The sequence below is a fragment of the Nomascus leucogenys genome, chromosome 8, assembly GCF_006542625.1.
Source record: "Nomascus leucogenys isolate Asia chromosome 8, Asia_NLE_v1, whole genome shotgun sequence".
Taxonomy (NCBI): Eukaryota; Metazoa; Chordata; class Mammalia; order Primates; family Hylobatidae; genus Nomascus; species Nomascus leucogenys.
The window spans coordinates 38749278-38775542 of NC_044388.1; the positions used below are offsets into that span (position 1 = coordinate 38749278).

Below are 26265 nucleotides of genomic sequence, written 5' to 3' on the forward strand. Positions count from 1 at the left end.
CCTCCTAAACACTGAAAAATATATGTGTTTCCTAAATATTATAATTTGGATTAGAATCATGTTTGATCACTTTGGTTAATTTTGTCAAACCATTAATAGCTTTACACTAGTTTTTGAGTTATTGAATGCATGAGTCAGACTCCTAAGCCTTAGAGATTTAAACACTGATTGTTATGGCTGAAACACACTGATCTGTGTGAATGCAGAATTTCATAATGAACTAATGAATAATAACTAAATCACACCAGGAAGACCCAGTATTAATTACCACATAATTCATATGGCAGTTTATAAATCAGATACAAAATCCAATAATTATAGGACAATTGCTATGTAATTACCTTGACTCTATATAGTAATTACAGTGTAATTTTGTCAGTAGTTCACATCACATAACCATAAAGAGAACTGCTATTACTTTGCACCCTGGAGTTGAAAATAACTAGTTAGATTATTCTAGCATCAGTTTAGAGAGGAATCAATACGTGATCTTCCCTCTAGATTAGGATCTAGAAATAATGTAAGCCTTTGCTTCTAATCTGCTCAGTATTTGGGACTGTACTAATTGATATGAGAGATATTTAATATGTAATGCAGTTGGTGCAGGAAGAATTTAAGCATTCTACCTGCTATTCTGAAATAGCCAACATTTAAGTTAAATCATATATAACTAAGCAGATGAAAGCAGATATTCATGAGGAGGAATGTACTTTGATTACAAACAAATTAGAATGTAGTAGAAAATGCTGCTTTTCCTGTGGAGATATAGCTTTAATAGTTTTATGCTAGTTGAACTTGAGTTGGTCAATACCTTCTTTAGCAAGTGTGTAAACTATCATTTGCTTAACTCCCCTCAGAAAAGTTTTTTGTTTGTTTTGTTTTTGTTTTCGTTTTTAAAAAGATATATTAGCTCCATTAGTAGCACGCTATACTGGAGAGGGAAGAACACTCCACTGGAGAGGAGGAAAACGACTAGAATTACCATGAAATGGGTTAAGATCTTATATCATCCTCTGGCCAGCACAGGGGTTTACAGTCTAAGACCAAATCTAAAGAAGGACAAAAGTTTCTGCCCATGTTCAAGTAGAGTTGGGATTGATACTGGGACAATGAGATGAGGGTGAATTTCCTATGGTTCCTTACAGAGAGAATGCATGGTGCCAATAGCTTAGCAGAGTCATTTCATGGATTTCATGAACATGGGAAAGAATTGGTGACAAGACACTGAGGTATTTACCAGCCCTCCACAACTCACGAAAGTGATTATTCTCTGACTGTCAGCTCCCTGAAGAAGAGATAAATCCCAAGCAGGATGGGATCCAGGAAATATCCAGGAAAGCTTGTCTTTTCAATAGAGTCATAGAGGTCCTCAGGCAGAGAACAGCCCCTTCTGATACTCTAGACTGAGATTCTAGATATCCTGGACTTGAAAGGTTGTATTCTCATTGTTTATAGTGGTGAAAGTGACAGCCACAATACTATTTGGAATGTTATAAAAGTGAAGCTCAATTAAATAATGAAACTCAGTCTATTGACTCTGAAAGTTTTTCTACCACGTAAAGATGGCCAACTTCCCTGGTAGCTAAGCTGCTGAACATTTATAATTGGAAACCATAGAAAGGATAATTTTTTAAAAATAGAGATAGGGTCTCGAACTCCTGGGCTCAAGCAATCCACACCAGCCTTGGCCTCCCAAAGTGCTGGGATTGTAGGTGTGAGCCACACTGCCCAGTCAGAATCAACTTTTAATGACTCCAAGAAATAGGATGCCAACTCTCTGATTCCTGTCTACCCAAACATACTGAGGTAATTGCTAGCTAATCGATAAAGCAACGAAACTACAAACAGGATGCAAACCCCACTGAGGCAAGGCTTTGTAAATGGCATGAGTGGTCCCATGAATGTATTGTAGCCTTCCTGTAGCCTGCAGTGACCACCACATCAGGTAAAAAGGAAAGAACACCAAAACTTGGCCTTTAATGCCCTCTACAAAGCGTCTTCAATATTAGCTGGAGTCTTTCCTTCCACTGTGCACTTTTGTGTATCCTACACTTAGTCATCAAGGATACTCATCTTTTGTTAAACATTCCCTGTAATTTCCTGCTACCAGATTCTTTCTTCCCCTTATCTGAAATGACCCATCCATCAACATGTCTCCTGTCCAGACCTCACTCATTATTTAAGCGCTCCATTTTCTTAGTCAAGAGACTCCTTTTGCTTCTTGGAAACTCTACTCTTGTACTACATATATTTTTATATGCATTTTTTCTATTGGCTTATAAATTCCTGGAGGCAAGTGCCGTGATTTACACATTTTTAGATTATTTCCAAGTAGTTATTATTGAATTTCACAATACAATAAAAACTAGAATGAATGTACCTGTTGATACTTCCTTTGTAAAATTTAAGCATTTGTAGGCTATATTAATTATTAGACCCCAGGATTACTGATCTATGGAGTAAGCATTTTTAGTGCGGGTTTTTGAACCCTCTCCTTCCCTGAAAATGTTTCTTTTATCCTAATATGATTATTAACAACTTGCTTTTTGAAGGACACCGAAGATTTGATGTAGGAATTCAGAGTGATCTCTCTGATAGTAACGGAAAACCTGATTCTGCTATAAGACATAGATGACACTCTTTGAAGAAGTTAAAGCTTAACTCCTCTAAGACTTTAAGTCACATCAGATTTGAAAAAGGAAACAGTGGGGAAGAGCTCCTGTGTGCTGTTGGAAGAGCCCCAGATGGGGGTTCAGAGAATGAGGGGCTGCCTCTTTCCCTCAATAACTGGGCTGTATGAGTTGGGTTATGCCAGAGAACACCTGAAAAATGAGTGGTTTAGGTTATATGAGCTTGAAGACACCATGAGTCTTAAGAAATCATGCCAGGAGTACATTTCTTGGAGAAAAAATACTGTAATGAAAGTAAAACAGCAGGCTGGGATAAAAATCTTGAACTATTGGAAAAGGTAATTATGAAGAAATAATAATTTTTCTCCCAAAGCTTGGCCTTAGGAAAATTACGGCTAATGTATTTATTTATTTATTTTTTTGAGACAGGGTCTCACTCTGTTGCCCAGGCTGGATTGCAGTGGTGTCATCACAGCTCACTGCAGTCTCAAACTCCTGGGCTCAAGTGATCCTCTCGCCTCAGCCTCCAGAGTAACTGGGACCACAGGTACATGCCATGACACCCAGCTAACTTAAAAACAAAAATTTATTTATTTTTGGTAGGGATAGAGTCTCACTATGCTGTCCAGGCTGGTCTCTGACTCTTGGGCTCGGGCAATCCTCCTGCCTTGGCTCAGCCTCTCAAAGTGCTGGGATTATAGGCATGAGCCACTGTGCCCGGGCAGCTAATTTAATTTTAATTCTCTCTCTTTCGTCCCCCCCTCAGTTATTTATCCTAGTTTCAATTCCAAGGGCATTGCTTTCAGATTTCTGGACTGATTACAATGAAGGTATTTTAAAAAGCAGTTTAAGGTATTGCTCTTCCTTTAGAACTCTTCATAGAAGGCACAAGAATCCTGGCAAGTTTTCAATGCGTAAAGAGATTCTAGTGTTGGGATTTGTAGGAATTCTCCCAGGTGATGAAGCCTTCAGAAGTTTTCCTACTTCCCCCACTCAAATCTCTGGAGAGAGTTGAAAAATTAGGAGAAATCATTGATTCTCATTATTAGACAGAGATGTCTATGATTAAGATTTCAATCATACTGACACCTGAGGAACTTGGCTCTTGGTTAAAAACCAATGGTGATTTTCTTTTTTGAGGCTTGGCTATCAGCAATTACAAAGGTTTTCCCTGGCAGGCTTTTGGGAGAAGCTGCTCTCCCCACACCAGACTCGGGGCACAACCAGTGTATTCCAATCTCTGCAGGGAGCTGCACTCAAGCCCTCAGGTCCCATTGGCAGGTCATGCTCTTCCCTATTTGCATTCCTGGCGCTGGCACCTTCATTCCTGAGGTTTCCCAGGCTGGATTGTAGTGTTGTCATCACGGCTCACTGCAGCTTCAAACTCCTGGGCTCAAGTGATCCTCTCACCTCAGCCTTCAGAATCGCTGGGACCGCAGGTGCATGCCACAACACCAAGCTAACTTAAAAACAAAATTTGAGGCCTTAGGCAGGGGGCTTCTTCAGGCTCCTCTGTTGAGGCCTCCCTATGTGGGGAGGAAGGGGAAGTCTTGAAGACCCAGTCCATGTCCACTCCTAGCCCTCCCTCTTTGCCCTCCTCCCCCCACCTCAGAGTCCATGGAGCTGTCTGGGGCTCCCTCAACAGTGAGACACCCCCGCAGTCTGTGTCCACTGTTGGTGTGCTGTTCTCTGGGGGAAGATGGAATAAGGGGAGTTGGTACAGGTTTCTCAGGTTTTAGCCTCTTACAAGCGATTGCAGTAAGTGATTGAAGGTTTAATCCTTTCATTTTTGGCTTGTTGCTTTAATCGGCTCCTCTAACACCTGGAGGCTCAGCTCTCTCTCCCTGCTCAGCTGAGCTCCTGCCAGCACCTCTGCTTTCCAAACAATGGAAATATTTGAACTCAGGTCAGTTTCCCAGAGCATGTGGAATGAAAATGTTTCAATAATCAATACACGACAGGACCTAGCAACCAGCCGAGGACGACAGGAACTCAACTGCCTTTCAGTCCAGTCACTTATATCTGAGCACGAAGCTCCCTGTCTGTCACAAAGGTTCTGCACTGCACATTCCACGACCATGAAGACTTACTGCATGAGCATCAACTTTCCCCACAGCCTAATGCAATACCCAGCATGTAATTAGATGTTAATATATATTAATTTAAAAGCAATCATGATGTGTCAAGTAATTACTGAATATGTTGCACAAACATTTTTATCAGGTTGTTACTCTTTCTGTCTCATGGGGGCAATTAACAAATAAAATAAATCCACAATAATATTCATATAAGATGAATTAGAATATAGTTATTTGGAAAGTTTAGATTATTAAGGAAAATAATTCAAAGCAATATATTCTTAGAAACACACATAGGCTAGCAGTTATCTGGGAATATATATGTTACTAGAGATTTTAAGAATGTTGAGGTCCCCAAATTGACCCAGTTATCCTTTCTGAGCTAAATACACATTCACTTTTGCTTCCTAGTTCTGGGTGTTGAGGTTGCAATTGACTTTCTCTTCTCTTGACCAAGATTTACTTGAAATAAACCTAGAGGTGGTTTCCAAAATCATAATATGATTTTGTGAGGGATTGCAGTATGGGGATGAAATACATATGTTTTACAAAGTATAAATCTTTTGGGCAGAATGAAATTCAGATTTTTGTTTGTGGATTCAGGGAAATTGTAGCAGGCTGGGTTGGTGCTTATTGGCTTCTGAAAACATTTGATTTAACCGGATGAAGAAAATGCACACAATATCTATTTGTCTATCTAACAGAAAAGTAGAAGGTCATTGATTTAGGGTACTGCTCCAAAGAGAGAGGCCACTCTGGCAAGTGTACTTCAAGACCATTTGTAAATATGCTAAACAATAAGACAAAATTTCAAAGTATCATGATTACATGTTCTAGAGACATTTAGAACATCATCATTTTTCTAAGGAATGTCCCTACATACAAAATAAAGTCACTTTATACAAAATGAAATGACTTCTCCTCAAACTGCCTAGTAAAAGTAGCCAACAATAGTGTAGGTGACACCCCCAAATAATCCATGTACAGTGTGGCATTTTATTTTAGATGCTCAACTGATTTATTTTCCTAATCATGTTTTTTTTTTAATCAGTTATTTAATGAGGTTGTTCTTAAGACATTTAGAACACCAATTTGTGAGGATAAATTCCATTTGTCAGGGCAAACACATGAGGCATAGCTTGATTTTTAGTAAAATCTGTGAGTCCACAGCTTTCTCATCAATCTTGCGCTGTCTGTATTCTCGTATTTCTCTTTTTCTGTGTCGAAGATCCCACCTTCCTGGTGTCTGGGCTTCCGCAGCTGCTTCTTCCTGAAGTAAGCATCAGTAAGATGTTTTGAGATTTTTACATTGCTGATATCAATTATGGTTGAGATGGCAATGACAAGTTTCCGGTGTCTTCTTCATAGAGGAACTCGACTGAGGACCAGAGGTCCAGTCACAAATAACAAGCCACTAACCAGCTGCTTCAGGAAAACCACCCTCTTGCCCCTGTGGCATCCAGTGAGGATGATCAGAATGGTCCCGGGGGTGATGCTGGCTCACAGTTTTCTCACGTGCTGATTGAAGGGTTTTGTGCAGTGGCTTAACAGCTTTCCAGGCACATCTTCAGCAGAATAATATCTGGGCATTTTGTGAAGTTTAACCACCTGGTACCACCGTTCTTGTCACCACCAACTGGTTTTGTAATAGTTGCAGGAACCTTCTCCTTCTTTTTCTTTTCAACCTTGGATTTAGTGGCTGAGTACTTCCTCTTGTACATGGCCTTTCTGGAATACATAGCAGATCGAGAATACCTGCCAATTCCTCTGACAGGGACAGGATTGCAGCTGCAATGGGGCTTCCCCTTCTTGGGCATCTTAGCCTTGAGGTTACCCTTTTTTCACCTTGCCACCAGCATCAGCCTTCTTGGCTTCGGGTTTCTTCTCTTTAGTATCGGCTTCTCAGCTTTTTCACCTGCCATCTTGCAAGATGGGAAAGAACCCTAATCATGTTTTATATCATTTGATGCCTGATAAAAATTCAGTACATTTTCCAGTGTTCAAGTTTCATTTAATAATCATTTCATTAAAAAACCCAATATTTATAGTATGCAAAGTAGTTTTAAAAAAGGATTGTCAGATTTTGAAGGAAAAGAACCACTGAAATACAGCCCCAAATGTCATTCACAGCTGCTGAAACTAAATTATATAATCTTCTGGGGGAGTAATTTGGCATTATGAATGAAAAATTATATAATGTATATTTTTCAATACTGCAATTCCCATTCTAGAAATTTACCATAAAGAAATAATGTTGTATGCACAAAGATATGTATACCAAGAATATTTAACACAGTCTGGTTTATACTACCGAAGAAATGGAGCCAAATGAAATGTTCAGCAACAGTCTTGGTAGCATAAATGAGCAGTCCTCAAAAGCGATGATGCAGATCTATGTATTTTTAGAACATATTGCTAAGTGGAAAGTAGTTCCAAAACAAAATGTATGGTATAAAACAATTTTCTAAGTTAAAAAATGGTTTATTCACCTGTAGTAAAAAGCTGGCAGGCTGTGAATTAATTTTCAGTTGTGGTCATGTTTAGATGGTGGAATTATGCGTGATTGTTTTACTCATCTGTGTTTCTATTGTTTTCCCATAAGGAACATAAATTCCTTATTTACTCCAGGTATCATTCCTATTAGGAGTTATGAAATAATTTCACCAATATTTTTTAGACAATAGAGTCTTATGATTATGTAAAACATGCCACATTAAAAAAATTTTATTTAATGGACATTTCTATAGCACTTACTATGTTCCAGACAGTGTTTCTCTCTCATTTTTCCTGCCCATTCTCCCTTTCCTTTTTCCTTTCTCTTTTCCCTCTCTTCCTTAATTTATTCCCCTCCCTTTCCTCCTTTATATCATTTTTATTGTGGCAAAATGTAGCATTTTTGGTATATAGGTCTATGAATTTTGTTAAATACATATGATAGTATAGCATCACTACAGTCAATACACAGAACAGTTTCATCCCTCCACCCTCCTAATTCCTTTAAATCCCTTTGTAGTGAACACCTGTTATCCTAGCCCTGGGAAACCACTGATCTCTTTTCTCTTCTTGTTTTACTTTTTCCAGAATGTTATATAATTGCAATTATATAGTATGTAACCTTCAGAGTCTAGCTTCTTTTACTTAGCATAATGCACTTGAAATTTATTCATGTTAAGTATATCAAGAGCTTGTTCCTTTTTATTTCTGAATAGTATTCAATTATATGGATATAGCACAGTTTGTTTCTCCATTCATCAGCTGAAGGACATTTGGGTTATGTTCAGTGTTTTGTAATAATGCATAAAGTAGCTTGAATATTTGCATATGGGTTCTTATGTGAAAATTGTTTTCATTTCCCCTTGGGTAAATACCTAGGAGTGAAATTGCTGGATCATATTGTTAGTATGTCTTTAACTTTATAAGAAACTGCCAAAGTGTTTTCTGAAAGGGCTGTAACATTTTGCATTCTTGCCAGTAATATATGAGAGTTTCAGTTGCTCTGTCTCCTTGACAACATTTGGCATTGTCATTTTTTTAAATGTAGCAGCTTCTATTTTAAATATTTACAAATATTAATTCACTTAACTCTGTGAGATAAATAGTATTACTATCTCAATTTTATTAATGAAAAAATTGATATAGACATCAGGCTCCTCTCTCAAATTCACACAGTCTGTAGGTGGCAGAGCTGAATTGGTACCCAGACAACCTAAGGCCAGAATATATGTTCCTAATATACTATACTATACTTCTCTTTCTGTCAATACGGGAAAGAAAGTCTTGCTATAATTCCAGTGAAAACTTGAAAGTTCATCATTTCTACTCTTGGAAAGTTGGCTAAAATTTATTGAGTTTCAAATTAATTTGCCAAACATGTACAGTGTGGCTCCATCTAGAACTATTCTTGTCAGCTAATTAAAGGATGTCAGTAGGCTGGCTCCTGAGAGATCTTTCAGAATGCTGTAACTTGTTGGGTTCCCTGCGGTTCAGAGTCTTGCTCTCAGCCCTGCAAACCTAGAAATGTAATCCTTTTGCTATCAAGAAATGACTGAACTCAGTCATGCTGATAAAGTTCACAAGACAATGATATGTTAAACAAAATGGAAATTTATTAATTTACTGCGAGAAATATAATGACCAAATGGAACAAATATTCATTTATATTTGACAGCACATCTTCCTGTAGAAAAACTGCATGGGAGCCAAATTATAACCAGAAGGTTTCTAGGTATGCCTAGAAACATAACTGGGAGAGTTCTCTGATTTTAATAGCCTGAAGCCTTTAAACACTCAATCATAAAACTAAGTCCTGGAAGTTTGTGCCTGAAATATCCTCATTTGTTCCTTTCCACAGTATGATTTAGTCTGCCCAGGGGCCACAGAGAATGATGAAGTGTCTGCCTTTCTGCTGCGCTGGCTCTGATCAACCCAACTTCTCACTGATATCTTTGTTTCTTAGACATGGATCTTCTAATTACAATCAATTCATATTCATCTTCAATAACCCAATATTTGTTGATCATCTATCATGTGCCAAGACTGTTCTATGAGTATGGGATAGAGCTCATTTCAGGAATCATTCTGTCTTTTTAAAATTTTGAAATATCTCTTCTTGTCTTTTTTTGGATCCATTTTATGTTGAGATACATATATATATATATATGTATATAAAACCTCTAAGGAGAAACTCATTTATGAGGTCTTGATGGTCACCTCACTGTGGTTCCCATGTACTGACTTAGAACATGTATTTTTGAATTTGTATGATTATTATTAATTTTTGTCTTTCTACACAACCCCTCGTTTCAACTCTAACCAATGTGTGAATATTTTAAAAGTCTAGATCCTTTGTACAACACATTTGCTCTTCTGAGCTGAATCCATGAATTTCAATTGTCTAAATGTCACTGTCTGGACATTTTGTTAGCTTCTCAAACTCAATGACTCACATCAAACCTGCTATTTTCTTCTAACAAATCAGCTTTTATTTTTTAAAAAATCTGCATTTAAAATTGTGTTTTAAATGAATGCAATCAGCATCATCCAGCCATTCCATATTTTAGTTCTGTTCCCATTTTTCCTGCACCCCATGTCATGTCAATGAGTTGACAAATTGGATGAAAAGCATTTTATAAACCAAACCCTTTCTTTCATTTGTCTGCTTATTTTCAATATGTCCAACCAACTAGTGACATATATCATTAGACACTGAAACTGGTGTGTGTTGTACTGCAAGGTTCTTGAGCAGTGGATCCTTCTTTTTTCTTGCTGTTGTCTCAGAGAACTTCTCTGGGCTCCTTCTGTTTGCAATTTTGGGTCCCAACCACATCCTGCCTCAACACCACTTGCAATGGACTGAATCAAAGTGTCTATGTTAAAATCCTAACCCTTAAGATGATGGTATTAGGAGGTGGGGCCTTTGGGGGTGATTGGTGCCCTAGAAAAGAGGCCCTAGAGGCCACGACGGGCGGATCACGAGGTCAGGAGATCGAGACCATCCTGGCTACCACGGTGAAACCCCGTCTCTACTAAAAATACAAAAAATTAGCCAGGCACGGTGGCAGGCACCTGTAGTCACAGCTACCCGGGAGGCTGAGGCAGGAGAATGGCGTGAACCCGGGAGGTGGAGCTTGCAGTGAGCTGAGGTTGCGCCACTGCACTCCAGCCTGGGTGAAAGAGTGAGACTCCGTCTCAAAAAAAAAAAAAAAAAAAGAGGCCCTAGAAAGATCCCTTGCCTCTTCCACCATGTGAGGAAACTGCCAAAAGATGGACATCTATGAATAGGAAGCAGGTCCTCACCAGACACTGAATCTGTTGGTGATTTGATCTTGAACTTCCCAGTCTCTAGAATTGTGGGAAATAAATTTCTGTTGTTTATAAACCACCCAGTCTGTGGCATTTTGTTATAGCGGCCTGAACAGTCTAAGACAGAGAGCCTAGAGCTTTGGTTTTGTGTGCCATTTCTTTCTTTGGTTGACTATTTCCTTTAGACGTTTTTCTGAGCTGCCATGTATCTATGCTCCTCTTCCTGTTGCCCCAAGTTAGCCCTACTTCATTCCTACCCTTCCTACCACTCTCCCTTTCTATGTTTTTCTTCTTTTTTCATCAGGAATCCAGCCCCATTTGACCTCCTTTTCCCCTGCTTTCCTCATTTACCATTCCCTTCCATCCTGTCTTATTCCTTCTATTCTCTGCCTGCCTTGGGTGGAGACTGAAACAATGCCCTCACTCCCTTGGTCAAAATGAAACCAGCCCATAGACGACAGTTTTTGAGAAAAATAAAAATTGATCCTCCTGGTCTTAAAGCTTGAAATTTACATTTGTCTTATCTGAGTTCCTTCTTAGGAAACTGACTCTCAGGCCTCCCAGATGGTATTAAGGAAGTGAAACTCATCTTCCTTACCTCTCCCTAATTCCTGTTTTACCAACTGACTGCCTGCTTTCTGTTGACCAACTCCTCTTTCTTACCCTCCTAATCCCTAATCCCTGCTTTCTCACACATACTACATTCCTTCTCTGCTATGTAAACCCCCAATTTTAGATGGTTTGAGAGATGCGTTTGAGACTGATCTCCCATCTCTTTGGCTGAAGCACTTGAATAAAGCCTTCTTCTTTGGCAATACTTGTTGTCTCTGTGATGGGGTTTCTGTGCGGTAAGCAACGGGACCTAGACAAAACGGCTGGTGTTTTGGTATCAAAAACATTCAATATCTCTCAATGAAAGAAAACATTTCTCATCCACATTTATGAGGCACTTCAACCATATTAGCCAAGTTTGTACTTTCAAGCTTAATTTTTATTATTTTCCTATAAAGAGCCTTGTTCCATTTAAAATAGGAGTCCTTCTTTTTTCCTAGTATTCCCTAACATGTCTGCATCCCTTTTCCCAAACTTCAATTCATACTGATTGCTAAACTTATGAAGTTATTTTATTTATCCTAATTGATGGAAGTCCTACTCCTTATGCAAATTCATGTTTTCTTTAAGTCTTTTCTATTACTCTTGATCAGTAAAGTATCCTCTGCAGCCTTCAAATTAGGAAAGAACTTTGTTTTTAGGTCAATTTTACTATACTTAAAAGTTATTTGTATACATTTTTCCCACTCTGCCAGATTATACATTTAATGAAGATTCAAGCATATTAGCTTTCAAATACTCATCCATGGACTAGTGGGTACTTTACCATTTGAGGAGCTTAATCACATAAATCTACTGTGTGAAAGAATGAGAAGATGAGTCACTGCAACCTTAAACACGATTTCATTTGTTCTCCATTCATGTCATCATCTACTATGTAATTTTCTTCTTAAACCAGAGACATGTAGATTTCAGGCAAAGCCTGTACTTTGTTCTCTTCTGCCCCCTTAAAGCCTTCATTATGCCCCACAGACCTAGGGTGCCCATCTTTCCTTGAATTTCTCCTTTTCTGGATCTAGTTACAAGTATGCAGGCTGCAGCCCTCCACTGTCCACTGGCTATGTGGGAATTTCCTGATATAATAATCTGACCTGAAATGTCACCAAGGCAGGTATGAGCTGGCTTCCAGCCCAATGCAAACAGCAGGGATAAACAGCAGTGTTCTGCTCAACACTTCACCAGTTAAGCTGTCATTAAAAGGGAAACACCTGCTACCCAGAGAGTCTTTATATTTCACTTTACCACAGGGGTCTTCTCTGGACTTGTCAACTGATTGCTTTGGGACTAAGCTGGAAAAAAATACATTATCTCCCCATGTAACTATCAAGTAAGGAGTTTCCTCTGTGTGATTAGACCCATCCACAAAACAGGCCCATGGAGAGTCTAGAAGCACATACTATACCTTAGAAAAGGAGAAATACACTATGTTTGCTGTTATATGGAAGAAGAGAACAGGAGCATACAAAATCATTGTACCATTAGAATCCTGCAGTCAGCTGGAGTCTCTGTTCCACAGCAGCTTCCTCTGTAATTCCAAAATTATTTGTTACAGAATAAAAGATAGCAACATAAGGTGCTAGATCTGCAATCTTTTGAATTAGTATAGCTTGGGAGGTAGGAGGCACAAAGGTTCAAGTCCTAATTCTACATATTATTGCTTTACTTTGGGCAAAATTTTTAACTTTCCCAAGACTGCTTTATCAGTATAATGTGGTGGTGAGGCCAAGTAATCTTAGAATTTACCTATTTAGTTCCAGTAGTCTAAGACTCTGTGCCTAGTTAACGCTTCTTGACTCTGTACTTAAGCAACTTAAAGTGCGAATTGGTAGCATTTTCTAAGGCAGAGCATTTTCTCAAGATTTACAGTGAAATCTCTGTGGTTTGTGCTTACAGAGGGGGCAGTGAATAGTTTGAATTATGGGATACTTTTTCAGAAATGCCATCTTTATTACTTTCAAATGGGTGCAGTAAATACACTAGGCTAACAAAATGTTGCCAGGATGTTTTGCCAAATATAGATCTTTTTGTGAACGTATCAGAATGATACGTAATTAACTTTTATTGTTTATACATCAGTGTGAGCTTTTAAAATGCTTAAAAACAGTTTGTTGCCTTAAATGGTTTTGTGAATACCTTCGTTGCCAGACTTTTATTTACATGATGCCCTATAAGATGGTTAATTTTATGTGTCAACTTGACTAGGCTAGGGGATGGCCAGATGGCTGTGAAAACATTATTTCTGGGTGTATCTGTGAGGGTGTTTCCGGAAAAGATCAGCATTTGAATTGGTAGACTAAGTAAAGAAAATGGCCCTCACCAATGTGGGTGGGCATCATCTAACCTGTTAAAGGGCCTGAATAGAACAAAAAGGCAGAGGAAGGGCGAGTTTACTCTATCTGTTTGAGCTGGGGCATCTGTCTTCTTCTGCCCTTGGACATCAGCATTCCTGGTTCTCAGGCTTTGGGACTTGCATTGAATTTCACCATTGGCTTTCTTATTTCTCCATCTTGCAGGTGGCAGATAATGGAATTTTTCAGCCTCCATAACTGTGTGAGCTAGTTCCTATAGTAAATCTCCCTTTATATATAATATATATCTATATCCTATTAGTCTGTTTCTCTGCAGAACTCCGACTCATTCATTCTATGTAAAATTTGTTGGTTAAAAGGTTAAAACTTACATTTTCTTAATATTAAAACTTCAAGATAAGTGATGTTTAGGATGTTTTGAATGATGATGAATTGGGATTACAATATAACCCTGGATACACACTTCTTTCATGTAAGCATTCATTACTAAGCCTTGAAACCATGAAGTCTTTGCAAGCTTTTTCTTCACAGTTACCCCATTGTTTCAGAAGTTTTGCTTCCTCATTTTATTCTAGCTTGAGGTACAAGTTGATGCTGAAAAATAAAAGAGATTCTTTGAGGTTCAAGCTCTTTGACTCAGTGAGCCATTGGCTATCTCTCCTGCTTCTACCCTCTTACCCTTTGTCCTACATGTCCTAGTACCTAGTAGAATCTTAGACCCCTTCTTGTCTTACTGCCCCATAGGACCTGCCAACTCCAAGGCTCCTAAGTACAGTTCAGGAAATACCTGTTCCTATGGGGTAAAGCATTGCAGTTTAGGAAATGATAACTGATGGTCACTGACAACCAGGGTTCCCATCAAAGTCTTTAAATTCTTTATTAAGTCAGTAACTGTTGAATACCTACCATGAATAAGCTATAGGTGTTGTACAAAGATGAATAAGATACAGCCCCAGTCTCAGGAAACTTGTTTGCAACTTGGTAGAGGCTAATTTCATCATAATTGTATTTCTAATTTCTAGGAGAATGGATTTTTTTTTGTCCTCAGGCTTTAATACCCACAGCACTATGCAGAAAGTATCACCTTCACAGCACTGGTGCGGTCACCTTTTTCACTATGCTTACACTATGCCAAGGGAGAATATGACCTCAATACATTATTACTTGGCTTAATTGCAGCTTCCATAAAACAAATAATACACAAAATTATTTGAAACCACAAAGCAGCCTAATGACATACTGAAAATCCCAGAACAAGTGAATAGAGAGAAAGAATATGGAATTTTTTTCAAAACAAAAATTAAACTGAATTTTTGGGGATCGGTTGGGGTGGGTGAGGATTTTGGCCTAGGTCAACATGAACTGATAGAACATGTGAAGGCAGAAAAAACAATGAACTAGGATCTTTCTACCATCCTCCATCAAGACGGAATCTTTGCTGACCTTTCCATATTACTTCACTGCTTCTAATAGTGTTGGAAAGTAATAGCACAAAAGCTTGCTTTATCTGGTGATGGAGAAGCAAAGCCAGACTTGCTCTTTTTGTGGTGTGACCCAAGATACCCCAAGGCAAAGATGACTTCCAATAGTTCTTTCCCTTAACCCACAGCAACCAAAATTCCCACCATTAGAATTTTTATGTAGGTGCTTTCTAGAGATGTGTACTCTGTGGATAGATTAAGACCTTATTATTTATTTAGAAGTCTAATGTCTTGGGTAATGTCTTAGTCTGTTTTCCACTGCTATAACAGAATACTTGAGAGTGGGTAATTTATAATAAACAGAAACTTATTGGTCAAGGTTCCAGAGGTTGGGAGGTCCAAGACCAAAAGCTGCATTTGGTGAGGGCCTTCTTGCTGTGTCATCCCATGATGGAAGGGCAAAGAGAGGGTATGAAAACGTGGAAGGACTAAACTTGCTTTTATAACAAACTTACTCTTGCAATAAAGAACCTATTTCTGTAGCAATGACATTAATATATCAATGAGGTCAAAGCCCTCATGGTCTAATCACCTCTTAAAGGTCCAGTCTATCAATATTGTTGCATTGGAGACTGTTTCCAACACATGCTTTGTTGGAACTTCCAGATAGCAGGGCTTTGGTGATCTAGAGTCCATTAAGGATCACTTCGATCTAAGGGAGTGATATGAGCTGGCAAAAAATAATAAGAAAGTGATATGGTTTAATGAATGAAGTGTGGATGGCAGAGAAAGGAGAGAAAAACAAACTAGAGCTGCTCTAAAGTCTCAGTGACTTTGGAAAAATGTGTCAAAGGCTTTGGCCATTGAGAGGTGGAAGGAGCCATGGTCTCTGCCTTCTCTCTTCTTTACCCATTTCTTATCAATATGTATGGCTGATATTACTTAGCATTAAATGGTAACATGTTTTTTCATGCTTGCTTGCGGGATGGGAGCTGATGGTTTTGCTATGAGCCAAACCAGGCAGCAAGAGACACATCACTGGGATGGGTTAAATCCATGGATTTAACGTATCATTGAAATGGGTACCAGATTATCTAGGTTCTTGGCCTGGCTCTGCTGGGAATTACAGTGTGGCCCTAGGCAAGTTTGTTTTTCTTTCTAGAGACCCATTTTCTTTAACCACACAATGCCAGGACTGGTGGAGAGAGGGACCATATAGGAGTAGCTGCCTCAATTCTAAGGGAACCTTATACCCTATTTCATAAAAGCAGAAAATGCTGTGGTATCTGAGAACTGGATCTTATATTTACCAGTATCTCAGAAATAAAATTCAATTTCAGCAAGAGATGGTTCTAAACACATACTACTTGGGGGAATCTAATGCAGGTAAAAGCTGAGTACAAGGCTGCAAATCCCCTTCCAAGCCTTCTTCACCTGCTGAGTCATCTTCCAAAGTCTGGATATGTGGCTCTTGGGATATGTCCAGCTAGCCTTGAGCTAGGCAGCAGGCATCTAGTCAGGGCAGAAGCTTGGATTTTAATGTAATAACTGGAGCCAATTTATGGAAGCAATATGATTTCCTAAATTATTGGAGTTAGCTAGTCAAGCCTGGGAGTTACAATCACTCACAGGCTCACAAACCCTAATAACATCTGGCAAACTCCAACAGGGGCAGAAGGAAACACACTCACATGCACACACACACACACACACACACACACACACACCCCACATACCCAACAAGCAAATAAACAAAAAACAAACCCAAGGCATTCACATCCTTTTTTAGTATGACATCCTTAAGGTCACCGTGTCAAGGGACAGGAGGAAATTAAAAGGAATCTTCTCAGAGGACACTGCTTACAAGGACTCCTTTACTTATAGCTTGTTAATTTTCACAGTACAGTGGCCCTGGGTCGTGAATTAAAGAAACAGATGAAAAAAAATATTGCGCTTTAAACTGTACTGGAGGCCCCTTGCATACTCCTGTGCCTTTTGATGAGAAACATTAAACATTTTTAATTTAGCACATCAACTTGAAAATCTAATTTTTTTTTAATGCTTTGTAGCAGCAGACACGTTCATGGTGCTGTCACTACCATAGAAGAATTATGAGAAACTTGAACCGCAAAAAGTAAATTAGAAAAATCTCATTTCAGTTACTCTAAAAAGAGGGGAAATTAGATTTTGATTAAAATCACTCACACATACAATTCTAGGTAAACTAATTTAGCAAGACTGACTATATAATTTTTTTTCCTGCCAGTATGTCCTTTTAATACTGGCTGTGAGGTATTTGTACCCATAACCTTTCTTCCAACCAATGGATGAAAAAAAGAAACTCTAATAAAGTGGCCTCTTGACCACTGTGTGCAAGGCCTGGTAGGGAGAGATTAAAGTAGTGTATTTGTCAATATAATAGGCAGAAGCTGAGAATGAATTAAGACTCCTTGTACAAGTCTTTTTTAGCTGGTCCTTAGCTTTGCCTTTTCAACTGTTTTTTTTTTTTTAAAGTTTCAACTTGGAAATTTTTACTTTAAGGAATGATGTGTCAACTAATGTAGGGGATTAATTGCATCATTAGTGCTGCATAATGTACAGTCCATGGCCAGAGGCCCCAGTCTGGGTGAGACAAATGCTGCCACCTCCAAGGTGGGATGGGAGCACAGCAACCGACAGTTCTCATTAATTAAAGGTAGACCCACGTCCTCTAGAAGGGTGTTGCCAGTTGCAGTGAAACGATGCATAGAGATGTGATTTGTAAACCACAAAGTGTTACCCAAGACTGTAGTGTCAGTATTATTCTTCTGTCTGAGTTCAAATTACTGCCTTCCGGGGTCTGAGCTTGGTCCTCTGAAATCCCAGCATGGAATCTAGGTTTTAGTTATTAAGTATCTTGTACCAAACCTCATTTTGAAAATTGCATTGTTAATGAATTCAAAACTTTTAAATTAAGGCTGAAGGGCAAATAGTTAACTCTCTGAAAGAACAGGAATGGTTGGTGTATAGAGGATTGTGCCCATAACTGATCTCCCTCCCTACTGAGCAGAGTACTTGGAGAAACGGGTTTCCTTGAACTTGCCAGTGAGATGTGATGAGATGTGCATGATGTAATAAATATGGGAGTGATATGGTCAGTCTCTGTGTCCCCACCCAAATCTCATCGTGAATTGTAATCCCCATAACCCCCATGTGTCGAGGGTGGAACAGGTGGAGATAATTGAATCATGGGGGTGGGTCCCGCCATGCTGTTCTCATAATAGTGAGTTCTTTTTATATGGTTTTATAAGGGGATTCCCCTTTGCTCGGCACTCATTCCATCCTGCCACACTGTGAAAATGGTGTCTGCTTCTCCTTTGCCTTCTGCCATGACTATACGTTTCCTGAGGCCTCCCCAGCAATGCAGATCTATGAGTCAATTAAACCTCTTTCCTTCATATTAATAAATTACCCAGTCTTGGGTATTTCTTCATAGCAGTTTGAGAACAGATTAATACAAGGTGCCTTTGAAAAATGTAACATATAATGTATAGGTAAGATACTATTTAAAAAGAAATAAGGCTGGGCGTGGTGGCTCACACCTGTAATCCCAGCACTTTGGGAGGCTGAGGTGGGCAGATCACGAGGTCAGGAGATCGAGTCCATCCTGGCTAACATGGTGAAACCCCGTCTCTACTAAAAATACAAAAATTAGTGGGGCATGGTGGAATGCACCTGTAATCTCAGCTACCTGGGAGGCTGAGGCAGGAGAATCACTTGAACCCGGGAGATGGAGGTTGCAGTGAGCTGAGATCGCGCCACTGCACTCCAGCCTGGCAACAGAGCAAGACTCCATCTTAAAAAATAAATAAATAAAAAGAAACACACTATAAAAATAACAGTTCAGTACGATGTCTGTAAGTAGCAGAAAGACAAGGAGGGTTGAAAGAGAGCTGTTATTTACTAATCATTGTCATCACCTGGCTGTCCACTCTTCTCCAATCCTGGCATGCCACAGAAAGATAAGATCGAATCTGGAAATAGAACAGGGGAAGAAAAGAAAGTAGAAAATAATTAGAAATGAAAGAGTAAATTAGGCTAGAGAAGTTAGAAATTGAGAAAATAGAAGAAGAGAAAGATACAGGAAAGAGGGAAAGAAAAAGCAAGAATCAGAAAAACAGAGGGGAAAGGAAGAAGGTGGGAGGGATGATCTTGACTTTTCTTCATTAGCCTAGTCCATTTTGACAAGATTTTAGTCAATAAGCCTCATATATCACTTTCAGTCTTGGAAATAACAGAAACCTTCTTAAAACCTTCTTTAAAACTTCCATAATAGAAAAGTACCGGGACACTTTTTTCACTGGGCATCAGTCTCTGCAGTTGTCTCTCTCAGCTTTGAGTCCATGGCCCATCCCCATAAGCACTCCCTTGCAAGCACCACAACTTGTCTCTCTTTTCCAAAACCCTGCTAGAACCCAACTATTCACCTTCTGCTTGTCCGTCACAGAATAACTAAATGTTTCTGGATAGAAACCATACAACAGAACATTGATCTCTTTTTAAATTAATGATTGCCAAGATTCAGAAAAACAGGTGACTGTTTATTATTTTATTTTCTAGAGACAGACTCTTGCCTTGTCACCCAGGCTGGAGTTCAATGGTGGGATCACATCTCACTGCAGCTTCAGCCTCCCAGGCTCAAGCAATCCTCCTGAATAGCTGGGACCATAGGTACATTCTATTACACCTGGCTAATTTTTATTTTGTAGAGATGGAATCTCCCTTTGTTGCCCAGGCTGGTCTTGAACTCTTGATCTCAAGAGAGCCTCCCACCTTAGCCTCCCAAAGGGCTGGGATTACAGGCGTGAGCCACCACACCTCGCCAACAGGTGACATTTCATGGCATTTCTGTCTTCTTGTTCCATGAAGTGACTACTGGCATATGTCTCAGAACATCTTCCTGTTTGATGCCATTTAGTTTTTAATAACCAAACCTGATGAGGCATAAATATTTCTCACTGGGATATTTTTGAGGTGGATGTTTATGCAGAGAGTATGTATATTTACGTGCCCTAAACTCAATAAAACACTTTAAACAAAATAAAATTCAGGAAATGACTCAAAATGAATTCCCAGTACAATAAGTAGCCTAAGCACCACATGTAGATGTTTTAAAGGGCATGCTGTGTGTTAACAGATGTGCATCTGACTTACTGAGAGAAGTGATGTTACTGCATACACAGCAAATATTTCTTAACAAGTATATTAACTTTGAGATAATAAAGATATGTTTTAAGTATTATATGTCTTAACATAATAATTATATATGTATAATATATAATTGGTAAGAATTTTTCTTTCTTGTGAATGTTGGCATGCTGATTCTAAAATGGATATAGAAATGTAAAAGGCCAAGAATAGCTAACGATTTTGTTTTTTTTTTTGAGACGGAGTCTCTGTTGCCCAGGCTGGAGTGCAGTGGCGCAATCTCAGCTCACTGCAACTTCCGCCTCCCAGGGTCAAGCAATTATCCTGCCTCAGCCTCCCGAGTAGCTGAGATTACAGGCGTGTGCCAACATTCCCAGATAATTTTTGTATTTTTAGTAGAGACAGGGTTTCACCATGCTGGTCAGGCCGGTCTTGTACTCCTGACCTCGTGATCTGCCGATGACAGGCGTGAGCCACCATGCCCAGCCTGGTGATTTTAAAGATGAATAATACTGGAGAGTTTTCAGATAATGTGCTATTGACACAAGGACACACACAGAGGTAAATGGTACAGAAGAGAGGGTTCAGAATCACATGGAATTCATAGTTGATTTAAAAATCCATGGCACTGAAGAGAAGTGGTGAGAGGATGTATTTTACATCCATGATACTGAGTAAATTTAGTATCCCTATATAAAAAAATAAAAATTTGACCCCCTACCTTACACAAAATACACAAAATTATTTCCAACGGGTTGTAGCTTTACATATGTATGACAAGTAAAACTATAAAGCCTCTAGAACATGGCATAGGAAAATATCTGCATAGACATTTTTCAAGTTACTTATTAATTCTCATTGTAGATTCTTTGGGAATTCCTGGATGTAGTAATCATGTGGTTTCTGAATAATGGCAGTTTATTTTTTTGTTTCAAATTATCTTGCTTTTTATTTCTTCTTTTTGCTTTATTGTCCTGACTAAGATAGTCAGTACACTGTTGAATGGAAGGGATGTTAGCTGACAACCTTATCTTATTTAAGATCTGAAAGTGAAAGCTTTTGATATTTAATATTAACTTTATGTTTGCTATAGGTTTTTTTGTAGCTGTTATTCATCAGACTAAGGAAGAAGTTCTCTTCCTTTTCTAGTTTACTAAAAGTTAAAAAGTATCACAAATGGGTATTGAATTTTATCAAATGCACTTCCTATGTCCATTGAAATAATAGAAATTTTCTCCTTAATATGTTTAATTACATTAATTTATTTTCAAATGTGTTAACCAATTTTACATTTCTGGAATCAAACCCACTTAGTACTGATGAATTATTTTATATGTCCCAGAATTGTTTGCTAAATTTTTAAGTGAATTTTGATATAAGGAAGGTTGGCTTCTAATTTTCTTTATCAAGTTTTAGTATTAATGTCATGCTGGCATGCTGGTCACACAAAATTGGCTGGAAAAGATTTCTCTTTAAAAAAGTTCCTGCATAAATTTGTGTAAAATTGGTGTTTTTTTTTTTTACCCTTAAATGTTTGGAAATCATCCAGGCTTTTCTATTTTTAAATTTTTTTTTAGAGGAGGCATTGGAAAATTCCTTTAATTTCAAAGGATTTAAAGGATTCAGTTCCTTTAACAGCTCTGTCTTTTTTCTAGTTTTTAAATATTTAAAATTTTTTTTATTTTTTCATGTGTTATTAGGGTACAGGTGGTGTTTGGTTACATGAGTAAGTTCTTTAGTGGTGATTGTGAGATTTTGGTGCACCTGTCACCTGAACAGTATACACTGCACCCTGTTTGTAGTCTTTTATCCCTTGCCCCCTCCCACCCTTCCTCCCAAGTCCCCAAGGTCCATTGTATCATTCTTATGCATTTTTGTCCTCATAGCTTAGCTCCCACATATAAGTGATAATATATGATGTTTGATTTTCCATTTCCGAGTTACTTCACTTAGAATAATAGCCTCCAATCTCATCCAGATCATGAATGCCATTAATGTATTCCTTTTTATGACTGAGTAATATTCCATCACATATATATATATATAATATATATATATATAATATCTCACAGTTTCTTTATCTATTCATTGATTGATGGGCATTTGGGCTGCTTCCATGGTTTTGCAATTGCGAATTTTGCTGCTATAAATAAATGCATGTGCAAGTAACTTTTTCGTATAATGCCTTATTTTCCTCTGGGTACATAGTAGTAGGATTGCTGGATCAAATGGTAGTTCTACTTTTAGTTCTTTAAGGAATCTCCACACTGTTTTCTATAGTGGTTGTACCAGTTTACATTCCCACTATCAGTGTATTAGTGTTCCCTGATCACTGCATCTATGCCAACATCTACTGTTTTTTGATTTTTTGATCATGGTCATTCTTGCAGGAGTAAGGTGGTATTGAATCGTGGTTTTGATTTGCATTTTCCTGATCATTAGTGATGTTGAGCATTTTTTCATATGTTAATTGGCCATTTGTATATCTTCTTTTGAGAATTGTCTATTTATGTCCTTAGCCCCTTTTCAATGGGATTGTTTTTATCTTGCTGATTTGTTTTAGTTCATCATAGATTCTGGATATTAGTACTTTGTCAGATGTATAGATTATGAAGATTTTCTCCTACTCTGTGGGTTGTCTGTTTACTCTGCTGACTGTTGCTTTTGCCATGCAAATGCTTTTTAGTTTAGTTAAGTCCCAGCTATTTATCTTTGTTATTATTGCATTTGCTTTTGGGTTCTTGGTCATGAAATCCTTGCCTAAGCCAATGTCTAGAAGGATTTTTCCTGTGTTATCTTCTAGAATTATTATGGCTTCAGGTCTTAGGTTTAAGTCCTTGATCCATCTTGAGTTGATTTTTGTATAATGTGAGAGATGAGGATCCAGTTTCTTTCTTCTCCATGTGGCTAGCCAATTATCCCAGCACCATTTGTTGAAAAGGGTGTCCTTTTCCCACTTTGTTTTTGTTTTCTTTGTCAAAGATCAGTTGGCTGTATTTTGGTTATTTCTGGTTCTCTATTCTGTTCCATTAACCTATGTGCCTATTTTTATACCAGTGCTATGCTGTTTTGGTGATTATGACCTTACAGTATAGTTTGAAATCAGGTAGTGTGATGCATCCAGATTTGTTCTTTTTGCTTAGTCTTGGTTTGGCTATGTGGGTACATTTTTTGGTTCCATATGAATTTTAGAATTGTTTTTTCTAATTCCGTGTTGTATGATGGTGGTATTTTGATGGGAATTGCATGGAATTTGTAGATTGCTTTTGGTAGTATGGTAATTTTTCATAATATTGATTCTTCCCATCCATGGAACATGGGATGTGTTTCCATTTGTCTGTGTCATTGATGATTTCTTTCAGCGGTGTTCTGTAGTTTTCCTTGAGGTATTTTGACGCCTTGGTTAGATACATTCCTAAGTATATATATATTTTTGCAGTTATTGTAAAAGGGGTTGTGTTCTTGATTTGATTCTCAGCTTGTTTGCTGGTGGTGTATAGAAGATCTACTGATTTGTGTACATTAATTTTGTATCTAAAATGTTGCTGAATTCTTTTATAAGTTCTAGGAGCTTTCTGGAGGAGTCCTTAGGATTTTCAAGGTAAACAAACATATCATCAGCAAACAGTGAGAGTTTGACTTACTCTTTACTGATTTGAATGTCCTTTTTTTCTTTCTCTTGCCTGATTGCTCTGTCTAGGACTTCCAGTACTATGTTGAAGAGGAGTGGTGAGAGTGGGCATCCTTGTCTTGTTCCAGTTCTCAGAGGGAATGCTTTCAACTTTTCCCCATTCAGCATTATGTTGGATGTAGGTTTGTCATACATGGCTTTTAATACCTTGAGGTATGTCCCTTCTATGTTGATTTTTCTGAGAGTTTTAATCATAAAGAGATGCTGGATTTTGTTGAATGCTTTATCTGCATTTATTGAGATGATCATGTGATTTTTGTTTTTAATTCTGTTTATGTGGTGTATCACATTTACTGACTTGCATATATTAAATCATCCCGCCATCTCTGGTATGAAATCCACTTGATCATGGTGGATTATCTTTTTGATATGTTGTTGAATTTGATTAGCTAGTATTTTGTTAAAGATTTTAGCATCTATGTTCATCAGGGATATTGGTCTGTAGTTTTCTTTTCTTTTTTGGTTATGTACTTTCCTGGTTTTGGTATTAGGGTGATGCTGGCTTCATAGAATGATTTTGTTCTCTGTCTTGTGGAATAGTGTCAAAAGGATTGGTACCAATTCTTCTTTGAATGTCTGGTAGAATTCTGCTTTGACTCCGTCTGGTTCTGGACTTTTTTATTTTTGATAATTTTTAAATTACCATTTCTTTCTTGCTGCTTGTTATTGGTTTGTTCAGGGTATCTAATTCTCCCTGATTTAAGCTAGGAGGGTTGTATCTTTCCAGGAATTTATCCATCTGTTCTAGGTTTTCTAGTTTATGTGCATAAAGGTGTTCATAGTAGCCTTCAATGATCTTTTGTATTTTTGTGTTGTCAGTTGTATTATCTCCCATTTCATTTCTTATTGAGTTTATTTGGATTTTCTCTCTTCTTTTCTTGGTTAATCTTGTGAATGGTCCATCAATTATATTTATCATTTCAAAGAACCAGCTTTTCATTTCATTTATCTTTTGTATTTTTTTCTTTTAATTTCATTTAGTTCTGCTCTGATCTTGGTTATTTCCCTTCTTCTGCTGGGTTTGGGTTTTGTTTGTTCTTGTTTCTCTAGTTCCTTGAGGTGTGAGCTCAGATAGTCAGTTTGTGCTCTTTCAGACTTTTTGGTATAGGCATTTAGGGCTATGAACTTTCCTCTTAGCACTGCCTTTGCTGTCTCACAGATATTTTGATAGGTGGTGTCATTATTGTCATCCAGTTTGAAGAATTTTTAAATTTCCATCTTGATTTCATTTTTGACCCAGTGCTAATTTAGGAGCAGGTTACTTGTTTCCCATGTATTTGCATGGTTTTGAAGGTTCCTTTTGGAATTGATTTCCAGTTTTATTTCACTGTGGTCTGAGATATTTTTTGATATGATTTCAATTTTCTTTAATTTACTGAGCCTCATTTTGTGGCCTCTCATATGGCCTATCTTGGAGAAAGTTCCATGTGCTTTTGAATAGAATGTGTATTCTGTGGTTGTTGGATGGAATGTTCTTTATGTATCTGTTAAGTCCATTTTTTCCAAGGTATAGTTTAAATCCATTGTTTCTTTGTTGACTATCTGGCTTGATGACCTGTGTAGTGCTGTCAATAAAGTATTAAAGTCTTCCAGTATTTTTATGATGCTATCTCATTTCTTAAGTCTATTAGTAATTATTTTATAAATTTGGGAGCCCCAATGTTATATATGTTTAGGATTGTGACATTTTCCTGTTGGAGGAAGCCTTTTACCATTATATAATGTCCCTTGTTGTCTTTTTAAACTGTTGTTACTTTAAAGTTTCTTTTGTCTGATATAAGAATAGCTGCTCTTGCTTGTTTTTGATGTCCATTTGAATGAAATACCTTTTTCAACCCCTTTAAGTTTATGTGAGTCATTATGTGTTAGGTGAGTCTCTTGAAGGCAGCAGATAGTTGTTTGGTGAATTCCTATCCATTCTGCAGTTCTGTATCTGTTAAGTGGTGCATTTAGGCCATTTTCATTCAATGTTAGTATTGAGATGTGAGGTATCATTCCATTCATCATACTATTTTTGCCCATGTAGTTTGTTTTTTTGTTTTTGCTTTTTAAGTTGTATTTTTGGTTTTTAGGTCTTGTGAGATTTATGCTTTAAAGATGTTGTGTTTTGATGTGTTTCCAGGATTTGTTTCAAGATTTAGAGCTCCTTTTAGCAGTTCTTGTAGTGGTGGCTTGGTAGTGGCAGATTCTCTCAGCATTTGTTTGTCTGAAAACAACTGTATCTTTCCTTCATACACAATGGTTAGTTTTGCTGGATACAAAATTCATGGCTGATAATTGTTTTGTTTGAGGAGGCTGAAGATAGGGCCCCAATCCCTTCTAGCTTGTAGGGTTTCTGCTGAGAAATCTGCTGTTAATCTGATTGGTGTTCCTTTATAGATTACCTGGTGCTTTTGCCTCACAGCTCTTAAGATTCTTTCTTTCACCCTAACTTCAGTTAACCTAATGATAATGTGCCTAGGTGATCATCTTTTTGTGATGAATTTCCCAGGTGTTCTTTGTGCTCCTTGTAGTTGGATGTCTAGGTCTCTAATA

At 37.9% G+C, this 26265-nt stretch overlaps 1 pseudogene; it reads right to left on the reverse strand.

Annotated features, from left to right (window-relative positions):
* Positions 1–5787: 5787 nt before the first annotated feature.
* Positions 5788–6630, reverse strand: LOC100592451 (annotated as a pseudogene).
* Positions 6631–26265: the final 19635 nt, after the last annotated feature.